Source organism: Anomaloglossus baeobatrachus, chromosome 1 (assembly GCF_048569485.1).
Source record: "Anomaloglossus baeobatrachus isolate aAnoBae1 chromosome 1, aAnoBae1.hap1, whole genome shotgun sequence".
Classification (NCBI taxonomy): Eukaryota; Metazoa; Chordata; class Amphibia; order Anura; family Aromobatidae; genus Anomaloglossus; species Anomaloglossus baeobatrachus.
The window spans coordinates 19,700,038-19,724,194 of record NC_134353.1 but is presented as its reverse complement, the minus strand read 5'-3'; positions in this window follow the sequence as shown (position 1 = coordinate 19,724,194).

Below are 24,157 nucleotides of genomic sequence, written 5' to 3'. Positions count from 1 at the left end.
AAAGATATTTGCAGCACGTCTGCCTGCATTGCACACTCAAACTCATTGTTACTAAGCCATTATACTAGCAAACACTGAGTGAACCTAGTGGCATCCTAAACGTGGCTATTGGACTTTTGTATAGTCCCACTAGTGCAAAGATATTTGCAGCACGTCTGCCTGCATTGCACACTCAAACTCATTGTAGCTAAGCCATTATACTAGCAAACACTGATTGAACCTAGTGGCATCCTAAACGTGGCTATTGGATTTTGTATAGTCCCACTAGTGCAAAGATATTTGCAGCACGTCTGCCTGCATTGCACACTCAAACTCATTGTAGCAAAGCCAATATACTAGCAAACACTGATTGAACCTAGTGGCATCCTAATTGTGGCTATTGGACTTTTGTATAGTCCCACTAGTGCAAAGATATTTGCAGCACGTCTGCCTGCATTGCACACTCAAACTCATTGTAGCTAAGCCATTATACTAGCAAACACTGATTGAACCTAGTGGCATCCTAAACGTGACTATTGGACTTTTGTATAGTCCCACTAGTGCAAAGATATTTGCAGCACGTCTGCCTGCATTGCACACTCAAACTCATTGTAGCTAAGCCATTATACTAGCAAACACTGATTGAACCTAGTGGCATCCTAAACGTGGCTATTGGACTTTTGTATAGTCCCACTAGTGCAAAGATATTTGCAGCACGTCTGCCTGCATTGCACACTCAAACTCATTGTTACTAAGCCATTATACTAGCAAACACTGATTGAACCTAGTGGCATCCTAAACGTGGCTATTGGACTTTGCTATAGTCCCACTAGTGCAAAAATATTTGCAGCACGTCTGCCTGCATTGCACACTCAAACTCATTGTTACTAAGCCATTATACTAGCAAACACTGATTGAACCTAGTGGCATCCTAAACGTGGCTATTGGACTTTTGTATAGTCCCACTAGTGCAAAGATATTTGCAGCACGTCTGCCTGCATTGCACACTCAAACTCATTGTAGCTAAGCCATTATACTAGCAAACACTGATTGAACCTAGTGGCATCCTAAACGTGGCTATTGGACTTTTGTATAGTCCCACTAGTGCAAAGATATTTGCAGCACGTCTGCCTGCATTGCACACTCAAACTCATTGTTACTAAGCCATTATACTAGCAAACACTGATTGAACCTAGTGGCATCCTAAACGTGGCTGTTGGACTTTTGTATAGTCCCACTAGTGCAAAGATATTTGCATCACGTCTGCCTGCATTGCACACTCAAACTCATTGTTACTTACTAAGACGTTATAATACCAAAAATTGAGTAAACTTAGTGGCATACAAGAAGTGGCTGTTGTACTCCATTAGTGCCCCACTGGTGCCAAGCTATTTCTAGCACCTGTGCAGGACACCCTCCTGCTCTGTTTTTAATAAGCTATAATGATAGCAAAAAATACTGCCATTTAGTGGCATCATAGAACTGGCTGTTGTATTCCATTAGTGCCCCACTGGTGCCAAGCTATTTCTAGCACCTGTGCAGGACACCCTCCTGCTCTATTTTTAATAAGCTATAATGATAGCAAAAAATACTGCCATTTAGTGGCATACAAAAAGTGGCTGTTGGACTCCTTTATTGTGCCACTTGTGCCAAGCAATCTCAAGCACCTCTGCATTCTACCCTCATGCACATTTAGCTATGCTAATGTTATAGCAAACTCAGGGAATTCCTTGCTGCATTTGATCATTAGGAGGGATAGAAAGTGAGGCTTCTTTTACTGTCCTGGTACCCCCAGAACACGGCCACTGTACCCATCTGTCCACTTTTGCCACGCTATTTAATTTGCCCAAAGAGCTGACTCTTTTTCTGCCATCCTAAAATTGTCTGGAATACTAAGTTAGTGTTCCTTTGCTGCCAAGCAAGGTACAACACATGTGCATTCTACACTCCTTTCCATTTCTGGAATGCAATTATTAACTGCAGGTAGTCCAGCCAATCTGTGACGAAGGTGCAGGCGTGGATATAATGTAGCCTGCATCCAATGATGGTTCTCTCGATGTCTGACAGCTCAACAATACCTTCTGTTTCCACTTCCAAAACAAGTGATGACCTGCCAATCACACTCCCTGTTGCGGGTAAAGGAGTGGAAGTTCAGTGTGAAAAACCATGTGTGACTGCTGTCCCCACAGTCACAGAGGATGAAGAGCACGCAGATGCACTTGATGGGGCAGGCGGTGGTTGCACAGGCACGCTAGGCCGCATTGTAGCACAGTGAAATTCACATTGCGACTTATGCTTCATTTTAAGTTGTGTACAGTGTGGGCTCCCCAGTATGTAGCAAAACCAGGCAACAGGAAAAGGACTCTAGGCAGTTGGGTTGATAAATGATTGTTTAACTTTACCAAAACAAACAATAAGAACCATGCATACAATTTAAATAATTGAACAATCTATTCTGTTGCCTACTACCTGCTAATCCCTCTGTGTAGCAGTAATTGTGTGTTTGTGCGTGTGTGTGTGTGTGTGTGTGTGTGTTTGAACACGACTTACCAGTGGCGCATCACAAGAGCTTCCAAGTTATCTACCTAAACATAGTCAAAACACATTACCCCCCCTGAATACCCTTGTTAGCTGAAGCCTCACAGATAATGCAGATGATAACAGTGTGAATGCAAACCACACAGCTCTGCAACACAGTCATGGAAATCTTGAAAAGCAACAGTCAATGCAAACATGTGTTGCTGTCCCTCTATGATTTAAACTGTACGTGACAATTTGACAGTGCAGAGGCAGCAAGTCTTATTGTCTATATAGTCGGCCTACCCAGAACAGATATGTGTTTTGCTAATAAAACAAAGTGTTGCGGGCCCGCATTATTGTCTGGGCACAGCCTACCGTACCCGGGTACTGTGATGTCCAGTTTCCAGAAATACAGACTTTACGCTCCTCTCACGGTAAACAGTATAGACAGCACTGTAAGAATGTTGGTCTGTGGCACAGGATGCTGCTCACTGGCATTACGGGGCTCATCATCAAAGTACAACATGACTCCCCTCACAATTGAACGAAGTGTTTCCGCGGTGGCTCCTTGCTGTAACACACACCTTTAGCTTTTCCTTCTGTTCATAGACAGCATCTCCAAGTCCACATCTGAAGAGCAATTTGATATTGCTATAGAGACCAAACAAAGGCAGATCCAAAAAAACAGCAGCCCCTTGTGTGTAGTCTGCAACAATGCATGCAATGGCAAATAAGCATGTTGCATTGACAGTGGCTAAATCTGAGCAATACACCTTCACGCTATCAATTCAAATCCATGTGACACTTCATGGAGGAACTACTCAAAGGTGTGAGTTTTTGCCTTCTACTTACAGATTGTTGACAAATCTTACAGATTCCATGACTTGGTTGATCCTTTGCGATGTCCAAAAATTCACAGGCTAGGCAAGGCTTACAGCCCATGCGACCTGCATAGCCAACACGACTTCTGCTCAGAGTCAAAGTTGTGGTCCAGGATTCAGTTGTTGACGTGCTTCCAGTACTTTGTCTCTGGCCAGGAAGACGCAACGTAACCTCGTCGTCAGTAGCATCCTCCTCCACCTCCTCTGCTGACCTCATCAACTGGCTGACTTTGGTTTGACAGTAAGTGTGGTCTCCAACCTCATCAATAACCCTGTGTGTTTTCATTCCCCTCGTCCTGAGTCCTCCGAGAAAACCTCTTCCTGCACTGACCGAATAGTAAAGTTGTCATTCCAATCAGGTATCTGTGCTCCTCATCATGTTCCCCATTGTCTCCACCAGGAGGATTTACTTTTTGGAAATGAGGGTGTAGATTAGGCTCAGCACCTTCTTCATCGGGGCCTGGATCCCACTCACAAAGCTTGTGGCCATCTGCACAGATCATTTCCCCTGTCTCATGGAACTCGCTACCTCAACACGTCAGATTATCTGCTACACCCGCAAGCTTCAAACTGAATCTGAAAACTCATCTGTTCAGAAATGACTATAACCTTCAATGACACCACCACCATACGTACTTGATGCTCAACCTACACCACTCCTACTGTCTCCTCCCAAAAATCCTTTAGAATGTAATCCCGCAAGGGCAGGGCCCTCTTCCCTCTGTACCAGTCTGTCTATAGTTACTTGTATATGTATTCTGTATGTAACCCCCTTCTCATGTACAGCCCCATGGAATCAATGGTGCTCTATAAATCAATAATAATAAAAATAATAATAACTTCCTTGTCTGTACTCATTGCAGCTTTGGAGCAGACCTCTGATTCCCAGGCTATAGTGCGACTGAACAGCTATGCAAACTCAACCATCTCTGTCACCCCATACTCAGCAGGGCTGGTGGAAACTTGAGAGCTGTTAGGAAGCAAGTGCGATTGGATTGACACCACAGAGGAATGGAGTATTTGGGATCTTGAAATTGGGGTGGAGGAGAGGCCACTTTATGGAGCACTTCAGATCCATTGAAGCAGCTGCTGTTTTGGCCTCATCTACATTTGTTAGCGATGGTTGTGTCCGTGAAAAAAAGGATCATATCAGATTATCCATGGGAAGAAGTACACCTGTTCTTTTGGATGGTATTTGTTGTTACAAAACCTGTAACCTGAAGCCTGCTGCGGTTTCATTTGCGCCCAGGCGTCAGCTGCCATTTAGGGCTGTGCCTTGGGTTGTCCAGCTGGCTGCTTTCTCCTCCACGTCTAAGTGTGGAGAGGCAGCTAGTGCGCATGCGTGTGCCGATTTACCCCAGCTGCAGCCTAACTACAGTGTTTCGCCTAGTGAGTATGCTCAGCCTGACTGTGCCATTGCTGAGGCTAAGTCTTCATTTCGGGATACAGCGCATGCTCCCACACTTAGTGCGAAAAGCCTCTTTGCACAGGTACTTGCACTCCGTGCCGGGTCTAGGTCCTGTGTTGTGCCTAGACACCATAAAGCTGATAGTCTTTTTTCAGACACTGTATTTCATGCTACTGAGCATGCTCAGGCACTTACTGCATCAGAGACTATGTCCGGTAATGAACTCTTTGGCCCTGACCCTGATGTGGGGGTCCCATATAGACCACAGGCCATCAGGTGTCCTGACAATGTGGCCAAGCCACTCCCAAATGGCTTGCAGAGGCCCGCCCCTATGACTTGTCACCGCATTATTGATAGTCAGACGATGACTGGTGAGGTGTTTGGGTCATGGCAGCCATGAGGTCATCATTGAAGTTGCGGTTCCAAATAGGACGCTAGTTATGCCACTCATGACGTGTCACTCTGCTTTTGTCTCCAGGAGGTGCATTGTGGTTCACCCTGGTTTGGGGCGGACCCAGGTTATAAAAGGGGCTGGATCCAACAAGGAGGTGCGCAGTCTTCTATTATGCTCCGAAAGAGCACACCTCCATGTGTTGAACCCATTGCGGCTTTAGGCCAGAGGTAGGCAGGGATAGGGTGTCGATGCAGGCCACCACCACAGTTGGTAATGCAGAACGGTTAAGACCAGCTCCTGTCCTACCAGTCCTGCTTGTGCAGCCCAGTGGCATTAACAGGCCTGCTGCTGCTGATGCACCTGCTGTCCACAGGTGTGGCCCCTACGCACACGGTCAGCGTACTCAATGGCCCCTGTGTTGTTAACAGGGAGTTCCTGGGCTGGGTGGGCATGTGGACCCTGTGACGCTAACAGGGCTCCCAGTCTCCAGATCCGAATGGCGTCTAACTCGGTTCAGGCTACTATTAGTTTCATAGCCACACAGCTCTGTATCCTCCACCAAACCTTCCAGTTGCCAACCTCTCCTTTTCCATCTGGGAGCACGGTGGACACTGACTGCTGATGGGGATATATACCTTTCTCTTTCTTTTCTTAATAATTTTCGGTATATAGCGGTAACATAGTATATACCACCTTATCCAAATCTGCCAGTCCCACTGTAACAGATGGTGTTTCTTCAGCAAATGTTACTGTTGCTTAACCACCAAATCCACGGACAAAAACTTTTTTCCCCTTTCCAACACACCTGTTCCCCTTTCCACCAGCATCTGTCCTTTTTCAACTCATTTTGGTATATGACCAAAAGTGCAACTCTGCAGGGACACCGTACTCAACGCCATCTCAGCACAGCAGCCAGCCCTCGGTCCCTCAGATGTGGACAAGTAAAAGACCATTTCCTCCTAACCATGACAAAGCGTTGAGATTCACTCTGTGCAGCACTGGTGTTTAGTGGAAAAGCAGATCTAAGATTGCGTACCACCTTCTGCAGATACTCCTGTATACGTGCGTCCATTTCTATGGCAGGAATTATTTTGCCAAATTTTGTCTTGTACCGGGGATCTAACAGTGTGGCAACCCAGTAGTCAGGATTACTTTGAATTCGTACAATCCGAGGGTCATGTTGTAGGTAGTGCAGCAAGAAGGCGCTCATGTGTCTTGTGCATCCAGGAGGACCAAGTCCTTGGTGTGTTGGTGGCAGAGAGGTGAGAATCGTGCCTCCTTCCTCTGCCCTCTCCCCACAACCTCGCACAACCGAAATGTGAGCAATCTCTCACCCATCTGCTGAGTCTTCCATGCCCATCGCCAGTTCGTCCTCCATTTCTTCATGGGCTCCTGCACCTTCCTCAACACTTTTTGCTGATACTATGCACCCTTGTTAATCCCTCTCCCTCACCATGACTGCCGCCTAGGTGCCGCTGACTATCTGGACCTCGTAGATCTTGATATCCCTTCCGCATATGACTCCACCTGTACTTCCTCCCCTTCCTCTTGTCCCAACACCTGACTCCGAATAATGCTTACAGTGTGCTCCATCATGTAGATGACCAGAATTGTCACGCTGAGAATGGCATCGCCAGTGCTAAACATCTTCGTCGACTTTTGTAAACTGTGTAGAAGGGTGCATAGGTCCTTGATCTGACACCACTCCAGCAGCGTGATCTGCACCACCTCTGGATCAAGTTATCCCAGGCTATATGTCATAACGTATTGCAGCAGGGTTCGGCGGTGCTGACACAAACGCTGCAACATGTGCAGATTAAAATTCCTGCGTGTCGGCACATCGCATTTCAGGCGTTTAACCACCAAACCTAAAGACTTCTGTAGCGACGAAAGTTGTTGAGCTGCTGTGTGCGCATGATGGAAGTGAGCACATAGCGAGCGTGCCCGCTGCACAAGGCCATGTAGACCGGGATGGTGTTTTAAAAATTGCTGGAGAATTAGGTTCAACACGTGAGCCATACAAGGCACGTGTGTCACATTGCCCTGACGATGGCCCGCAGCCAGGTTTGCATCATTGCCGCGCACAGCTGTTAAGTCACCAACGGAGTCCGCTCCGTCAATTTGTACTCCGGTCACCAGGTGACAACGTGTTCCTTTCATGCATAGTGATGATGATGGGAGAGGAGTCGATGCCAGCGGCGCAGGTGGACGCAGGTTATGCTCACCCACTGGGCTGCATTACCTTGACAGATGCAGAATCTCTGGCTGAATGTAGCTGGTGGGTATCTCACAGATGAAGTACCATCATTCAGCTACAACCAATGGGAAGACACCACACCCTTTTTTATGCCCATCCTGTCTGCAGACCACTGCCAGACATAGCTATGAACCTCTGGTTACTTTTACCCCCAGTTCAGTTTTATGATTTTGTGTGCTTGTTACCTGACTACTTTTCCTGCTTGCTGTTTATGTACCTTGTTGGCCGATCCGCATTTCACCTCTGCTTGTTTTCTGATTAAGTCCTGGCCGTCCCATTCTGTTCCTGTTCCTCAATTAATGTTTTGACCCTGCCTGACTACTATTCTCTGGAACTGCAGCCTTCCACAGGTATTGATCACCTTGGGCCCTGTGTAATTCCTAATCCCTGTATAGGGGTTAAAGGGTTTCAGGGTTCTAGGGGTCCTGCTTGGTGAGTGGCTTCCCTCTAGCCTATCATTTACAGCCCATCTGAGTGTGTGGATCAAGGAAGGCGTTACACCGTGCTCTCTGCAGAAGGCCATGTGGGCCAGGATAGTGCTTTAAAAATTGCTGGACAACCAGGTTCAACACGTGAGCCACACAAGGCACGTGTGTCACATTGTCACAGCGAAGGGCCGCACCCATGTTTGCATCATTGTCGCACCCGGCCTTCCCTGGCTGCTGGTTGAGTGGAGACAACCATTGATGAAACTCGGTCTCCAGAGCTAACCGTCCACAACTTCTCAGCGGTGTGGCTCACATTTCCCATATATTTCAAAGTAAACCTTTGACCGCCTGATGGCATTGAGCTCTGCTGCCAGCATAGTAAGGAGGTGTGTGGTATTCCTTGTGCGCAGTTACAAGGAAGGGTGGCCTGACCACACAGGGTTTGGGCCAAGGTGGAGGACCCACACGAGGTTGAAGAGGCAGAAGCAGTGTATTAACTTCTACATACAGAAGGATTGACACAACTCGTGGGGACGGCAAGACTTGTACAGCAGACCCTTCTCCATCTCTCCCCAGAGTAACCCATTGCCCAGTCAGTGACATGTAACGCCCCTGTCCATGCTTACTGGGCCAATTATCTGTGGTGAAATACACCCTGTCACACAGAGTTTCTCAAGGAATCAGTGATGTTTAGTGCGACATGCTGGTGTAGCGCGTGCACGCCTTTGTTGGAGAAGGAGTGGCGCCTGGGCATCGGCTCTTGGGGCACTGCGATGGACAAAAGGTCTCGAAAATCCTCAGTTAAAAAGGTTGGAAAGGCAGCATTTTGGTAGCCAACAGTTTCCAGATGCTGAAAGTCAACCTCTAAGCCATGTCATGCCCTTCTAAAAGCATGTAAAACACAGCGAGGGGACTCCAACCACAGTCTCCCTCGTTTCCACTAACTGGGCCACACACACCCCACTTGACTGGCATCAGTTGACCCCCATTTTCAAGCTTACAAAGATACTTTGCATGAAGCACTATCAAAAATACGCGTACCTTTCGCCTCCCCTGGATGACCCAGGGGAAGAAAAGTCCTCTGATAGCCATGACTTGTTCATCTTGGTTCTTTTTTCAAAAGCGAGGGGACTCCAACCACAGTCTCCCTCGTTTCCACTAACTGGGCCACACACACCCCACTTGACTGGCATCAGTTGACCCCCATTTTCAAGCTTACAAAGATGCTTTGCATGAAGCAATCTCAAAAATACGCATGCCTTTCGCCTCCCCTGGATGACCCAGGGGAAGAAAAGTCCTCTGAGAGCCATGTCCACATTGTCAGTGGACAGACACGTGTGCTTATCTGCCAGCAGACCCCCAGCAGCACTGAAGACAGGTTCCGATAGAACGCAGGCTGCAGGACACGACAAGATCCCCAAGGCGTACGTGGCAAGCTCAGGCAATTTATTCAGATTGGAAGCCTAAAATGAGCAGGGCTCAAGTTGCACAGTAATGGCATCGACGTTTCCTTGCATATACTCATATATCTGTGTGTCCTCCTCTTTTTCCTTGTCCTGCTCTTTTGTTTTCGCATGAGTATATGTCCTTGTCACTTTCCCATGTGTTGTGAGTTGTTTGTCACCTTTTGGACACCTTTGAGGGTGTTTTTTAGGTGTTTTTATGTGTTTGTGAATGCCTGCCATTGTTTTCTATGCGGTTTGAGTTCGGTTCGTCGAACGTTCGACGAACCGAACTCGAACGGGACCTCCGTTCGGCGAACCGACCTCGAGCCGAACCGGGACCGGTTCGCTCATCTCTACTAAATAACGCCAAGTTTAATAACCTGTCTTGGTATTGCAGCCCACCCATTCCTCTAATAATCTTGGTCGCTCTTCTCTGCACCCTGTCCAGTTCAGCTATGTCCTTCTTATATATCGGTGACCAGAATTGTACACAGTATTCTAAGTGCGGTCGCACTAGTGACTTGTACAGAGGTAGAACTATATTTTTTTCATGAACACTTATACCTCTTTTAATACATCCCATTATTTTATTAGCCCTGGCAGCAGTTGCCTGACACTGTCCACTAAAGTGAAGTTTACCATCCACCCATACACCCAAGTCTTTTTCTGTGCCTGTTTTACCCAGTGTTCTACAATTAAGTACATAATCATACATTTTATTTCCTCTACCCAAGTGCATGACCTTACATTTATCTACATTAAACTTCAATTGCCACTTCTCAGCCCAATTCTCCAATTTACATAAATCTCCCTGTAATATAAAATTATCCTCCTCTGTATTGATTACCCTGCAGAGTTTAGTATCATCTGCAAATATTGAAATTCTACTCTGCATGCCCCCAACAAGGTCATTAATAAATATGCTGAAAAGAAGCGGGCCCAATACTGACCCCTGTGGTACCCCACTATGAACTGAGACCCAGTCCGAGTACGTACCATTAATAACCACCCTTTGTTTCCTATCACTGAGCCAGTTTTTAACCCAGTTACACATATTTTCCCCTTTTGTGTGGCACCGTATCAAAAGCTTTTGAAAAGTCCATATACACAACATCCACTGCATTTCCCTGGTCCAGGCTTGAACTTACCTATTCATAGAAGCTGATCAAATTAGTTTGACAGGATCGATCCCTCATAAACCCATGTTGATACTCTGTCATAAGGTTATTTTTCTTGAGATACTCCAGTATGGCATCTCTCAAGAACCCCTCAAGGATTTTACCAACCGTAGAGGTTAAACTTACTGGCCTATAATTTCCCGGCTCAGTTTTTGTCCCCTTTTTGAATATTGGCACCACATTTGCTATGCGCCAGTCCTGCGGTACTGACCCTGTTATTAAGGAATCTGTGAAGATTAAAAATAATGGTCTATCTATCACAGAACTCAATTCCTGTAGTACTCTGGGGTGTATGCCATCCGGGCCCGGAGATTTGTCAACCTTAGTGATTTCGAGGCGGCGGCGTACTTCCTGCTGGGTTAAGCAGGTAATATTCAAGGGTGAATTTATGGCATCACTGGTCATGTCATCTGCCATGGCATTTTCTTGTATAAAAACCGTAGAAAAAAATTCATTCAGCAGGTTGGCTTTACCCTCATCCCCTTCCACCATTTCACCAAGACTATTTTTAAGGGGGCCAACACTATCGCTTTTCAGTTTTTTACTGTTTATGTAGTTAAAGAATATTTTAGGATTATTTTTACTTTCTCTTGCAATGAGTCTCTCTGTCTCAAACTTAGCTAACTTAATTTGCTTTTTACATATTTTATTTAATTTTCTATAATTATATAATGCCTCATCACTACCTACCCTCTATAATTCTTTTAAGGCTTTCTGTTTTTCTTTTATTGCTTCCCTTACAGCTCTATTTAGCCATAGGGGTTTCTTCCTATTTCTAGCATGTTTGTTCCCATAGGGTATATTTTCTGCACAAGCCCTATTCAGGATGCTCATAAAAGTCTCCCATTTGCTTTGTGTACTTTTATTACTTAGTACATCATCCCAGTTTATTGCACTAAGATCATCTCTCAACCGTTTAATGTGGCTTATTTAGATAGATCATTTGTAAAATTATAAACCAAAGCAAATAACCTTTTAGAAAAGACTGGATGATTCCATCAAAACACAATAATACCCATTATAAATTATTATTTATTTAAAAAAAATATATAATATATAATATATATGAAGGTAAACCTAGGTATACCTCGATCTTCCATCTTTATTACTCTAATTTAATTTATTTGATTTGTCTATTATTTATTAAATAACCTACTATATAAGAAAATGTGCAACTATAACCAATATTTCATCCTTATTGTGTTAACATACTAATATAAGAATAATGTATTACTAGGAAGTAAATAATTGAATAGTGATGAATGAAGTGTTCTTTTCTTCCAAAAATTGGAACTTTCCCTTTTAATATGATTCATATTTAATAAAGTAATATTCTTATTTTAGATATTACTTAACTAAATATTGAAGTGTTTTCTCAATTGAGATATTTAAAATTTGAAGGAAAAAATAAAAAATTGTAGAATTTAAATTTTGATTAAAAATTTGAATATTGAATAAAAATAATCAATATAAAAAATAGGAATAAAAGGAAAAATGAAAATCAGAATAAAAATAAAAATTGGAATAAAAAAAGGCCTTCTATGTATATAACACTTATGTCTTTAATAACACATAACCTTAGTATTACCAGTATCTTATAGGATTTCCATACCTATCATATCAGTAAGCTATAAAAATAATTAAGTCATGTAACTTTGCAGATAATACTCTTCTCTTAGTATATAAATGCATTATGATATACTTGAAATATATATTTTTTTATTCCCAATTCTTCCTTTGTACTTGAAATATTAATTATTAAAGTATTCTGTAGACACATATATTAATCAAATATACCGTATTTTTCGCTTTATAAGACGCACCGGAATATAAGACGCACCCCAAACTTAGACATAAAAAAAGGTAAAAAAAAGAAAAATGGGGTCCGTCTTATGCTCCGGTGTTCTCTTACTGGAGGGGGGCAGCAGTGATGGTGAAGCGGGGTCACAGGAGGCACAGGTTGTGCTGGCAGGCGCGGCGGGTTAGTGCCAGCGGGGTCCGTGGTTGCAGGTGCCATGGCGTCTGTGGTTGCAGGCGCGGTGGCGTCCGCGGTGGCAGGAACCGTGAGGTCCGTGGTGGCGGCAGCAGCCGTGGCGGGTGAGCTGTGCAGTAGGCCGGTGCAGTGAGTGTCCGCGGTCCCGGCTCAGTGGTGGGAGCGGCGGCGACGGCTCAGTGGTGGCAGCGGCAGGGACTGCTCAGTGGTGGAGTGTGTCCGTGGTCCCGGCTCAGTGGTGGCAGCGGTGGCGACGGCTCAGTGGTGGGAGCGGCGGCGACGGCTCAGTGGTGGCAGCGGCAGGGACTGCTCAGTGGTGGAATGTGTCTGCGGTCCCGGTTCAGTGGTGTCAGCGGCGGCAACGGCTCAGTGGTGGGAGCGGCGGCGACTGCTCAGTGGTGGCAGCGGCAGGGAGTGCTCAGTGGTGGAGTGTGTCCGCGGTCCCAATTCAAGTAATGGCGCCCGGAGCGACGCATGCGCAGATGGAGCTCTCATCCAAGGGCTCCATCTGCGCACGCGCTGACTCCCGGAGCAGCGCGTGCGCAGATGGAGCTCTCATCCAAGAGCTCCACCGGCGCCATCATTTGAAAGTGGGACCGCGGACAACTGGTAACATGCTGCACAGCCGCCCGCATCGCATGCACAGAGTGGCAGCCAGCAGGCTGCCCGCCCACCCTGCGTACAAGCCACCGGGTACCTGTGCTTGCGTGCGGTGGCAGCCGGGTACCCATGGCTGTGTGCGGGCGGCAGCTGGGTGACTGTGTGAGGGCGGCAGCCGGGTGCCTGTGTGAAAGCGGCACCCGACTGCCGCTCGCACACAGCACCCGGCTGCCGCCCGCACACAGCCATGGGTACCCGGCTGCCACCACATGCAAGCACGGGTACCCGGCTGCCGACCCCACACAGCACTCGCTGCCGCCCGCACACAGCCACGGGTACCCGGCTGCCACCGCACGCAAGCACAGGTGCCCGGTCGCTTGCATGCAGCCACAGGCACCCGGCCGCCCGATCGCCTCAGACAGGACCCTCCTCTCCCAGTACCGCTTTATAAGACGCACCCCCCATTTTCCTCCCAAATTTTTGGGAGGAAAAGTGCGTCTTATAAAGCGAAAAATACGGTAAATATGTAATTAAAACCCAACCTTTTCCTTTCAATATCATGAAATATGATGTTATAAAAATTAATATGTCAAGATTAAATTAAATTAAAATTTATGTTGTATATCTTCAAGACCATATTATAAATATTACTTCCATATTTGAAAAGAAAAATGATTACCAATTTGTGTATCATTAAAAGAAGTAAGTAACACAAACCTGTATAAAAATCAAAACGTTAAAACCTTATTCTAGAATGTAATTCTTCAGAATAAACCTTTAATAAGGATCGTGACACATCTACATTAAAGAAATATGTCTATGAATAAGATATATTCTGTATAAATTCCTTAATTATTAATACTTATGTACTATAACTTATTTATTCTAATAATATACATACATATTATAACCGTGAAGTTAAAACAAAAAATTCTTTTTTTCTTTTGGGAGCTTCAAAGACCTTTTAAACAAGTAATTGACATCAGCAGCTGCCCAGACAGTCAATCATTCATAGACACATCTATGTACACAAGACTGTCATGGTTCTTTAACATATACATCCACATAGAAAACATTGACAGACACATATCCCTGTTTTTGATTTTCAATTTCTCTATGTGCATTTCAAAAATATGATACTAATATGAAGTACTTCTTGAAGTATACGAATAATTTATTATATATACTCATGAGAAATAGGTACCTTTGATAGTCACATACTGTACATTTGATCAACAGACAGACACTTATTATTAGCTCAGTAATTCAAGTGTCACATGCTCTGGTTACATACAAAGAACACCATTCCAATACAGCAAGCAAGTTTAATTTCTCCACTCCAAAACTCAGATTACACCTTAAATAGCACCAAGGAAAATATGTTCAGATTCCTGAAAAAAACGTTAAAAACAACTGATCTTCCTCTTGATGATTGCTACCTGAGAAAAATAATTATTATTATGCATTCTTTAATGATTAGCCTTATGCAAATATAAGATATATGTTACCTGATTGAGGATAAGAACAAATTTATAAATAAAAAGTTAATACTTCATCAATCTGTTTACTGATAAATTCTGAGGGAAATAAAAGAATAAAATTATTATCATATTTATGAAAAAAATTAAACACTTAAAATAAGTTATACTTTTCCTTAATATTAAATTTTAAATATTATTATTCATATACAGAGATCAAATTATTAATTTATAAAATTTAACTATCATAACTAAATGAAAATATGACTTTGATCTTACTATCACTACCCTTATATACATATATATATATATATATATATATACATATATATATATATATATATATATATATATACATTAATCTATAGAAGGTATGTATTACATGGATACACTGTACATGAATAATAATAAATATCAAACAATAAAATTAATTCACCCAGAAATCCCCTTTATTTAGCTGAAAACCAAACCTAAATTTTCTTCAAAGATTCAATCTATTATATTCATTTTCAACCTGTAGGAATCTCTGAAATTATTTTGTAACTCAATTTTTTTCCTTAAATGAGAAAGAATGGCTCTCTCTGAAAGACCACCCAGCTGTCTCTGGCTGTCAAATTCTCTGGACGACATTTTTTCTTTCAATAGTGACAAGGGGAGCCCTGTCTTTCAGGGCTTTTAAAAATCGCTTGTCTGAGATTGTCAGTATCAGATTTTGTGACAATTTTCTCTTTCATTGAAGGTGACAAGAAAATAGGGGGGTGTATGACTTACAGTTAGGTCCAGAAATATTTGGACAGTGACACAATTTTCGCGAGTTGGGCTCTGCATGCCACCACATTGGATTTGAAATGAAACCTCTACAACAGAATTCAAGTGCAGATTGTAACGTTTAATTTGAAGGTTTGAACAAAAATATCTGATAGAAATTGTAGGAATTGTACACATTTCTTTACAAACACTCCACATTTTAGGAGGTCAAAAGTAATTGGACAAATAAACCAAACCCAAACAAAATATTTTTATTTTCAATATTTTGTTGCGAATCCTTTGGAGGCAATCACTGCCTCAAATCTGGAACCCATGGACATCACCAAACGCTGGGTTTCCTCCTTCTTAATGCTTTGCCAGGCCTTTACAGCCGCAGCCTTCAGGTCTTGCTTGTTTGTGGGTCTTTCCGTCTTAAGTCTGGATTTGAGCAATTGAAATGCATGCTCAATTGGGTTAAGATCTGGTGAGTGACTTGGCCATTGCAGAATGTTCCACTTTTTTGCACTCATGAACTCCTGGGTAGCTTTGGCTGTATGCTTGGGGTCATTGTCCATCTGTACTATGAAGCGCCGTCCGATCAACTTTGCGGCATTTGGCTGAATCTGGGCTGAAAGTATATCCCGGTACACTTCAGAATTCATCCGGCTACTCTTGTCTGCTGTTATGTCATCAATAAACACAAGTGACCCAGTGCCATTGAAAGCCATGCATGCCCATGCCATCACGTTGCCTCCACCATGTTTTACAGAGGATGTGGTGTGCCTTGGATCATGTGCCGTTCCCTTTCTTCTCCAAACTTTTTTCTTCCCATCATTCTGGTACAGGTTGATCTTTGTCTCATCTGTCCATAGAATACTTTTCCAGAACTGAGCTGGCTTCATGAGGTGTTTTTCAGCAAATTTAACTCTGGCCTGTCTATTTTTGGAATTGATGAATGGTTTGCATCTAGATGTGAACCCTTTGTATTTACTTTCATGGAGTCTTCTCTTTACTGTTGACTTAGAGACAGATACACCAACTTCACTGAGAGTGTTCTGGACTTCAGTTGATGTTGTGAACGGGTTCTTCTTCACCAAAGAAAGTATGCAGCGATCATCCACCACTGTTGTCATCCTTGGACGCCCAGGCATTTTTGAGTTCCCAAGCTCACCAGTCAATTCTTTTTTTTTCAGAATGTACCCGACTGTTGATTTTGCTACTCCAAGCATGTCTGCTATCTCTCTGATGGATTTTTTCTTTTTTTTTCAGCCTCAGGATGTTCTGCTTCACCTCAATTTAGAGTTCCTTAGACCGCATGTTGTCTGGTCACAGCAACAGCTTCCAAATGCAAAACCACACACCTGCAATCAACCCCAGACCTTTTAACTACTTCATTGATTACAGGTTATTGAGGGAGACGCCTTCAGAGTTAATTGCAGCCCTTAGAGTCCCTTGTCCAATTACTTTTGGTCCCTTGAAAAAGAGGAGGCTATGCATTACAGAGCTATGATTCCTAAACCCTTTCTCCGATTTGGATGTGAAAACTCTCATATTGCAGCTGGGAGTGTGCACTTTCAGCCCATATTATATATATAATTGTATTTCTGAACATGTTTTTGTAAACAGCTAAAATAACAAAACTTGTGTCACTGTCCAAATATTTCTGGCCCTGACTGTATAATTTACATGCAATTTCCTGTGAATTTCATACATTTTGTCACAGAAATATTTGGATCTGGGAGACACTGTTGGTTTTTCACAGAATCTCTCCCTTTTTCGTGTTGGTTTACAGAATCTCTCCCTTTTTCGTGTTGGTTTTTCAGAATTAATTAATTTCTGTTTTGATTGACTTTGGTGATTTCTAACAAAATCGATAAATGTCGTACATTCAAATAGGGACTTTTTCTTTAATGCCACATTACAGGCTGTATTATCAAGGAAATTAAATTTCTTGATGAATAAATGTATCATTCTATTCAGTCTGACATTTGGAATAACTGCCCTATATAAACGTTCAAAAACGGACATAAATGAGAACGTACTTTCATTCTGTTTAATTTGTAATTCCTTCAACATCTCATAATCTGGATTCGCTTCATTCCTTGCACAGAAGATGAGATTTTTCAGCCTTATGATATCATTATCATTTGGACAATCAAATGTCTCATTGTCAGAAGACTTTTTAAATGCCAACTGTCTGAAAAATTGCTGGGGTATATCAAATATCAGAGTCTTCTCACTATTGGTTAAATTTAATTTTTCAACAGAACTTTCAAATATTTCTGAATTTCTGCATACATGTATTTTAGGATTATATGCGGGAATTAATTTGCATAAGTCCAATAGATTCTTTCTAAGTTTAAGTTCTAACTTACTCTGCTCTATTTTTAGAAACTGATCGTCGCCATTTTCTTTCTGCATGTGTCTTTCTCTGACAACTTTCTGCACATCTCCTACTCTGGCTCCTCCCCCTTCTGGCTTCTCTACGTCATTTCCTGCTTCTTTCCCAGTGTCCTGAAAAGACAGCACAAGTCTGCGGCCATCTTCAGGATTTTGATTAGCAAAATTAAAATTACAGTCTAAATCTGACTTTTCATTTGCAACATTACAGTCAGAATTCACAATATCACTTACTGACATTTCAGGTTTTAAGCAGTCTTTGGATGTCTCTAAAGCCAGCTTTACACCTTACAATTAGGGATGCGATCTCGTATGCGATGTGACACGCCCAGGTTGCATACGGGATCTAATGAGATCGCACGTAGGTCGTTCATTTGCTGTCACACGTGCGTTAGTAGCCTATGTTAAATTGATCAATTTTGTGTGCGATCCTTTAGATCATGTGTTCTGTGACATATGCATCAGGCACCCTTTTTTTTTTTATTTATTGACTTGACAAGCGTGTGTAATGTGTAGGGATGCGTTTTTACTATGTCATCTGCCATTCAGCTCTGCTACATGGCCGCTAACAGCAGACACAGACAGCCATGTAGCAGAGCTGAATGGCAGATCACAGCAGACACAGACAGAGCCGCACTGTCAGAATGAACTCGGGTGAACTTCACCCGACTTCATTGTCATGCTGCGGCTCTGTCTGTGTCGCGCCCTGATTAGCGGTCACCTGTGAAGGACTCACCGGTGACCGCTAAACTAATGAGTAAGTGAATTGAGCAGCCCTCTCTCATACTCACCGATCCCCGATCCCCGGCGCTGCACGGCGTTCACACTGCTCCGGCGGCTTTTACTGTTTTGAAAAAGCCGGCCGCCCATTAAACAATCTCGTATTCCCTGCTTACCCCGCCCACCGGCGCCTGTGATTGGTTACAGTGAGACACGCCCCCCACGCTGAGTGACAGGTGTCACACTGCACCCAATCACAGCAGCCGGTGGGCGTGTCTATACTGTGTAGTGAAATAAATAATTAAATAATTAAAAAAAACGGCGTGCGGTCCCCCCCAATTTTAAAACCAGCCAGATAAAGCCATACGGCTGAAGGCTGGTATTCTCAGGATGGGGAGCTCCACGTTATGGGGAGCCCCCCAGCCTAACAATATCAGCCAACAGCCGCCCAGAATTGCCGCATACATTATATGCGACAGTTCTGGGACTGTACCCGGCTCTTCCCGATTTGCCCTGGTGCGTTGGCAAATCGGGGTAATAAGGAGTTATTGGCAGCCCAAAGCTGCCAATAAGTCCGAGATTAATCATGTCAGGCGTCTATGAGACACCCTCCATGATTAATCTGTAAGTGACAGTAAAAAAACACACACACCCGAAAAAAATCCTTTATTAGAAATAAAAAACACAAACAAATTCCTCATTACCAATTTATTAACCCCGACAAACCCTCCATGTCCGGCGTACTCCACAGTCCTCCAGCGTCGCGTCCAGCTCTGCTGCATGGAGGTGACAGGAGCAGCAGAAGACACCGCCGCTCCGGTCACCTCCACGCAGGTAATGAAGACAGCCGTGCGATCAGCTGATCTGTCACTGAGGTTACCCGCTGTCACTGGATCCAGCGGTGGATGCAGCGGTGGCCGCGGGTAACCTCAGTGACAGATCAGCTGATCGCGCAGCTGTCTTCATTACCTGCGTGGAGGTGACCGGAGCGGCGGTGTCTTCTGCTGCTCCTGTCACCTCCATGCAGCAGAGCTGGACGCGACGCTGGAGGACTGTGGAGTACGCCGGACATGGAGGGTTTGTCGGGGTTAATAAATTGGTAATGAGGGAATTTGTTTGTGTTTTTTATTTCTAATAAAGGATTTTTTTCGGGTGTGTGTGTTTATTTACTGTAATTTACAGATTAATCATGGAGGGTGTCTCATAGACGCCTGACATGATTAATCTAGGACTTATTGGCAGCTATGGGCTGCCAATAACTCCTTATTACCCCGATTTGCCAATGCACCAGGGCAAATCGGGAAGAGCCGGGTACTGTCCCAGAACTGTCACATATAATGTATGCGGCAATTCTGGGCGGCTATTGGCTGATATTGTTAGGCTGGGGGGCTCCCCATAACGTGGAGCTCCCCATCCTGAGAATACCAGCCTTCAGCCGTATGGCTTTATCTGGCTGGTTTTAAAATTGGGGGGGACCGCACGCCGTTTTTTTTAATTATTTAATTATTTATTTCAATACACAGTATAGACACGCCCACCGGCTGCTGTGATTGGGTGCAGTGTGACACCTGTCACTCAGCGTGGGGGCGTGTCTCACTGTAACCAATCATAGGCGCCGGTGGGCGGGGTAAGCAGGGAATACGAGATTGTTTAATGGGCGGCTGGCTTTTTCAAAACAGTAAAAGCCGCCGGAGCAGTGTGAATGCCGTGCAGCGCTGCGCTGGAGATCGGGGATTGGTGAGTATATGAGAGAGGGGGTAAGAGGGATAGACTGACATGGACAGAGAGAGAGGGACAGAGATAGTGACGGACTGACAGAGATTAGTGCATGACAGACATTGTGAGGCGCTTCAGAACGCAGCTTTTCAGCTGCGCTCTGAAGCGGACCTTTTTTAAGCTGCGGTGCAGAGCGCACACCTGCGCTCATAGCATCAGACACCGAAATCGTATGAGGGATGTCACACGTTACAATTGACTAGTTTCGTACTACCAAACGTCCAATGTATGAGGAATAATTGACGTGTATGCGATCACCGTATTTTCGTTCAATATCGATCGCATGTAGGTTTCACATGCAAACATGTCACGAACGATGCCGGATGTGCGTCACTTACAACTTGACCCCGACGACGGATTGAAAGATCTATTGAAGTGTGTAAAGCAGGCTTAACACTGACTTATGGAATTCCTGAACTAAATGCAATAAATTTCTAATCTTCTCTCTCTCTTTGTTAAAAAATACCTTAGAATTTACTCATGAATTTGCTAGTTCACACTCAGCATACAAGTCTAACCATAAATTCTCTAAACTAGACTTCTCTAAATGCTTACTTTGTTCAGAAAAAGAATTTAAATTCATTGTCTTACCTTGACTTATAATCAGCACTTGTAGCACTTCTTATGAACTAACTTATCCTTTCTCTTCCAGAGACACGTCAAAAGATTATCGTCTGTGGCTTAGCAAAGTTTAAAGTTAAAAAACATTCATGCAACTTGACTTATACATATTTCCTAGGTTCTGTGTGATTTTTATAAATTGTCAATTCCCCGTCACTTTGCAGGAGATATTTATTACTGCCTTCCCCCGGTGTGGAAAGTAAAGGAACAGCAAAAATTTAAAAAAACATGACTGACTGAGCTCGCCAAATGTTAAAAATATACTCTTAAATATATTTTTCTTCAAATACGTAAAAGCGCATGAAAGAAAGAACTTCAAAAATGTAACAAATAAATATATTTTATCTATTTAAAATGGTTGCCAAAATTCAGTTACAGAAAGGAAAAATAATATACTTCATTAGCTTATGTAAAGAGATGATAATTTGTCCATATTAATCAATAGAAATCTTCATCCATTTCTCTTGAGTTCAAGAGAGAGCAGCCATTGTCTTGGGTGAAAAGGGCTGGGATCGATGGATGGTTTCGTTGCACAGGCTTCCAGTAGCCTGACATGTGTGAGAGAGGCCTTGGCCCCCTCCCACCGGGTGTTATATGACAACTGTCCAAACCATACAGGGAAATTTTGATGAACACATGAGGTCATTCACTAGCAGCTTGCAAAGAGCCTATATATATGTACCATGCTATGTCAGCATCTATCCATATTCAATACAGATACCTTATTTTTATTCCTTCTAAGAACTTTATCAATAAGCTATGCCCTCCAACATAAACAGAACTGTGAACATATATACATATCCTATTTTAATAACTAGATGTATTAAGTTTAATGTTTTAACATACCACATTTTAAGTGCACAATCTTGTCGCAATCAAAATGAGTGGCAAATTGACAGATGCTGGTAAAAAGGGGAAGAGGCGTGTTGGAAAAGGAAAAAAAGGGTTTGTCCGTGGGGAAGGTGGCAAAGCTCCATTAACATCTGCTGAAGATAGACCATCTTCCAGCAAAAGTAAGATGTCTACTACTTACCGTGGACAATCCGATGTGCTCCCTTTTTTACGGACACGAACAACTGGAACAAAGGTAGATGATGGCCAAAAAAAGAAAATGCTTGAATGGATCTCAAGTGTTCCAACAAGTGCCCTCTCCGCCACCTCAACTACCGCATCCAAAAAACACCAGTCCTCTGAGTTGTCATCCCAGTCACAATTGCTTTCTCCCAGCTCTGAAGTCTCCATCCGCCCTGCACAGTATGGTGGAACTGAGATGGCTGAGTCTGCAGAACTGTTCAGTCACACTATAGCCTGGGAATCAGAGGTGTGCTCCCAAGCTACAGTGAGTACAGACCAGGAAATGGTCTGCAGTGATGCCCAGAACCTTTGTGACTCTGATTCAGGCCGTGAGGACCAAGTTTCTGAGCATAATGTTGACCCTTATTCACAAACTGTAACTCCTGTTGTTATAGACAATGAGGAACATACTGATGACGATGAGAGGCAGATACCAGATTGGGATGACAACTTAAATAATGGTTCACGTCAGGAAGAGGCTCGGTCTGAGGGTGAGGGGAGTGCAAACACAACACTTAATGAGGAAGTTCTAGATCCCACCTACTATTAACCCACAGTCAGGCACTCGAGGAGGTCAACAGAGGCGGTGGAGGAGGATGCTACTGACGACGAACTTACCTTGTGCCTTCCAGGACAGAGGAGTAGTACTGGTAGCACGTCTACAACTGCATCCTCAGCCACCACTCTGCCTCTGAGCACTAGTCGGGGGGGCTCAGCAGGTCGCATGCCCTCTAAGCCTTGCCTATCCTGAACCTTTTTTGACAAAGCAAAAGATCGCCCAAATTATGTGATATGTAAAATTTGTCGTGATTCTGTTAGTAGAGGTCAAAACCTCAGGAGTTTGACAACTTCTTCCCTGAATCGTCACATGAATAAATATCATAGGTCCCCGTGGGAAGCTCACCATGCTGCAATGCGGCCTAGCGGAGCGGACCATCCACTGCCTGCCCCTTTCAGTGTATCCGCGCGCTCTTCATCTTCTATGACTGTGGGGACAGCTGTCACACCTGGTTTTCCACGCACAACATCCACCACTGTAACCGCAACAGGCAGTTTGCTTGGTAGGTCGTCAGTTGGTTTGGAAGGGGAAACAAGTGCGTGTGTACAGCTCTCTCAGGCATCGATAGCACCAACGTTGGATGAAGGCAACATCATGTCTATGCCTGCACTTTCCTCACAAACCTGCATTTTTCCAGGGACACCCTACTCCACACCATCTACACACAGCAGCCAGATCTCTGTCCCTCAGATGTGGACAAATAAAAGGCCATTTCCTGCGACCCATGACAAAGCTAAGAAGTTGACTTTATCCCTCTGTAAGCTCTTGGCTACCAAAATGCTGCCTTTCCACCTGGTTGACACACAGGATTTTAGAGACCTTATGTCTGTTGCTGTGCCCCAGTACCAGATGCCCAGTCGCCACTACTTCTCTAAGAAAGGTGTGCCTGCACTACACCAGCATGTCGCACACAACATTAACGCTTCCTTGAGAAACTCTGTGTGTGAACGGGTGCATTTCACCAGTGAAGCTTGGACCAGTAAGCATGGACAGGGACGTTAAATGTCGCTGACTGGGCACTGGGTAACTATGGTGATAGATGGTGAAGGGTCTGCTGCACAAGTCTTGCCATCCCCACGACTTGTGTGTCAATCCTCTGTCTGTCCAAGTTCCGCCACTGCTTCTGCCTCCTCCACCTCGTCTGGGTCCTCCACCTCCGCCCCAAGCCTGCCTGGTCAGGCCACCAGCGTTCTCAATGCGTTGAAGGAATCACGCACCCCTCATTACTATGCTGGCAGCAGAGTGCAATGGCATAAGGTGGTCTTTAGCTTGAAATGTCTTGGAAATAGGATAAAAAAATTGTTTAAAAGAACAGAAAGTCCTCAGTGGTTGATACCTTTTAATGGCTAACTGAAAAGATGGTAATAATTGCAAGCTTTCGAGACTACTCAGGTCTCTTCATCAGGCATGGTATAACACAAAATCTGAAGAGTCACATATTTATACACAACAGGACTTAGAATAGTGCAGTAAAAAAAAAAAAAAAAAACACAAGTTATATGAAACAGAACTATCATTATGGCAGGGGGGCAAACTGTTGTGGGGCCATAAATACTGCTGCAGTTCAGTGTAAATAGGAAATAGGAGTCACACAGCAGATGAGTTGTGGGCAGCTCTGGAGACTGAGTTTGGTAAATGGTTGTCTCCACTCAGCCTGCAGCCTGGTAAGGCCGTGTGCGACAATGCTGCAAACCTGGGT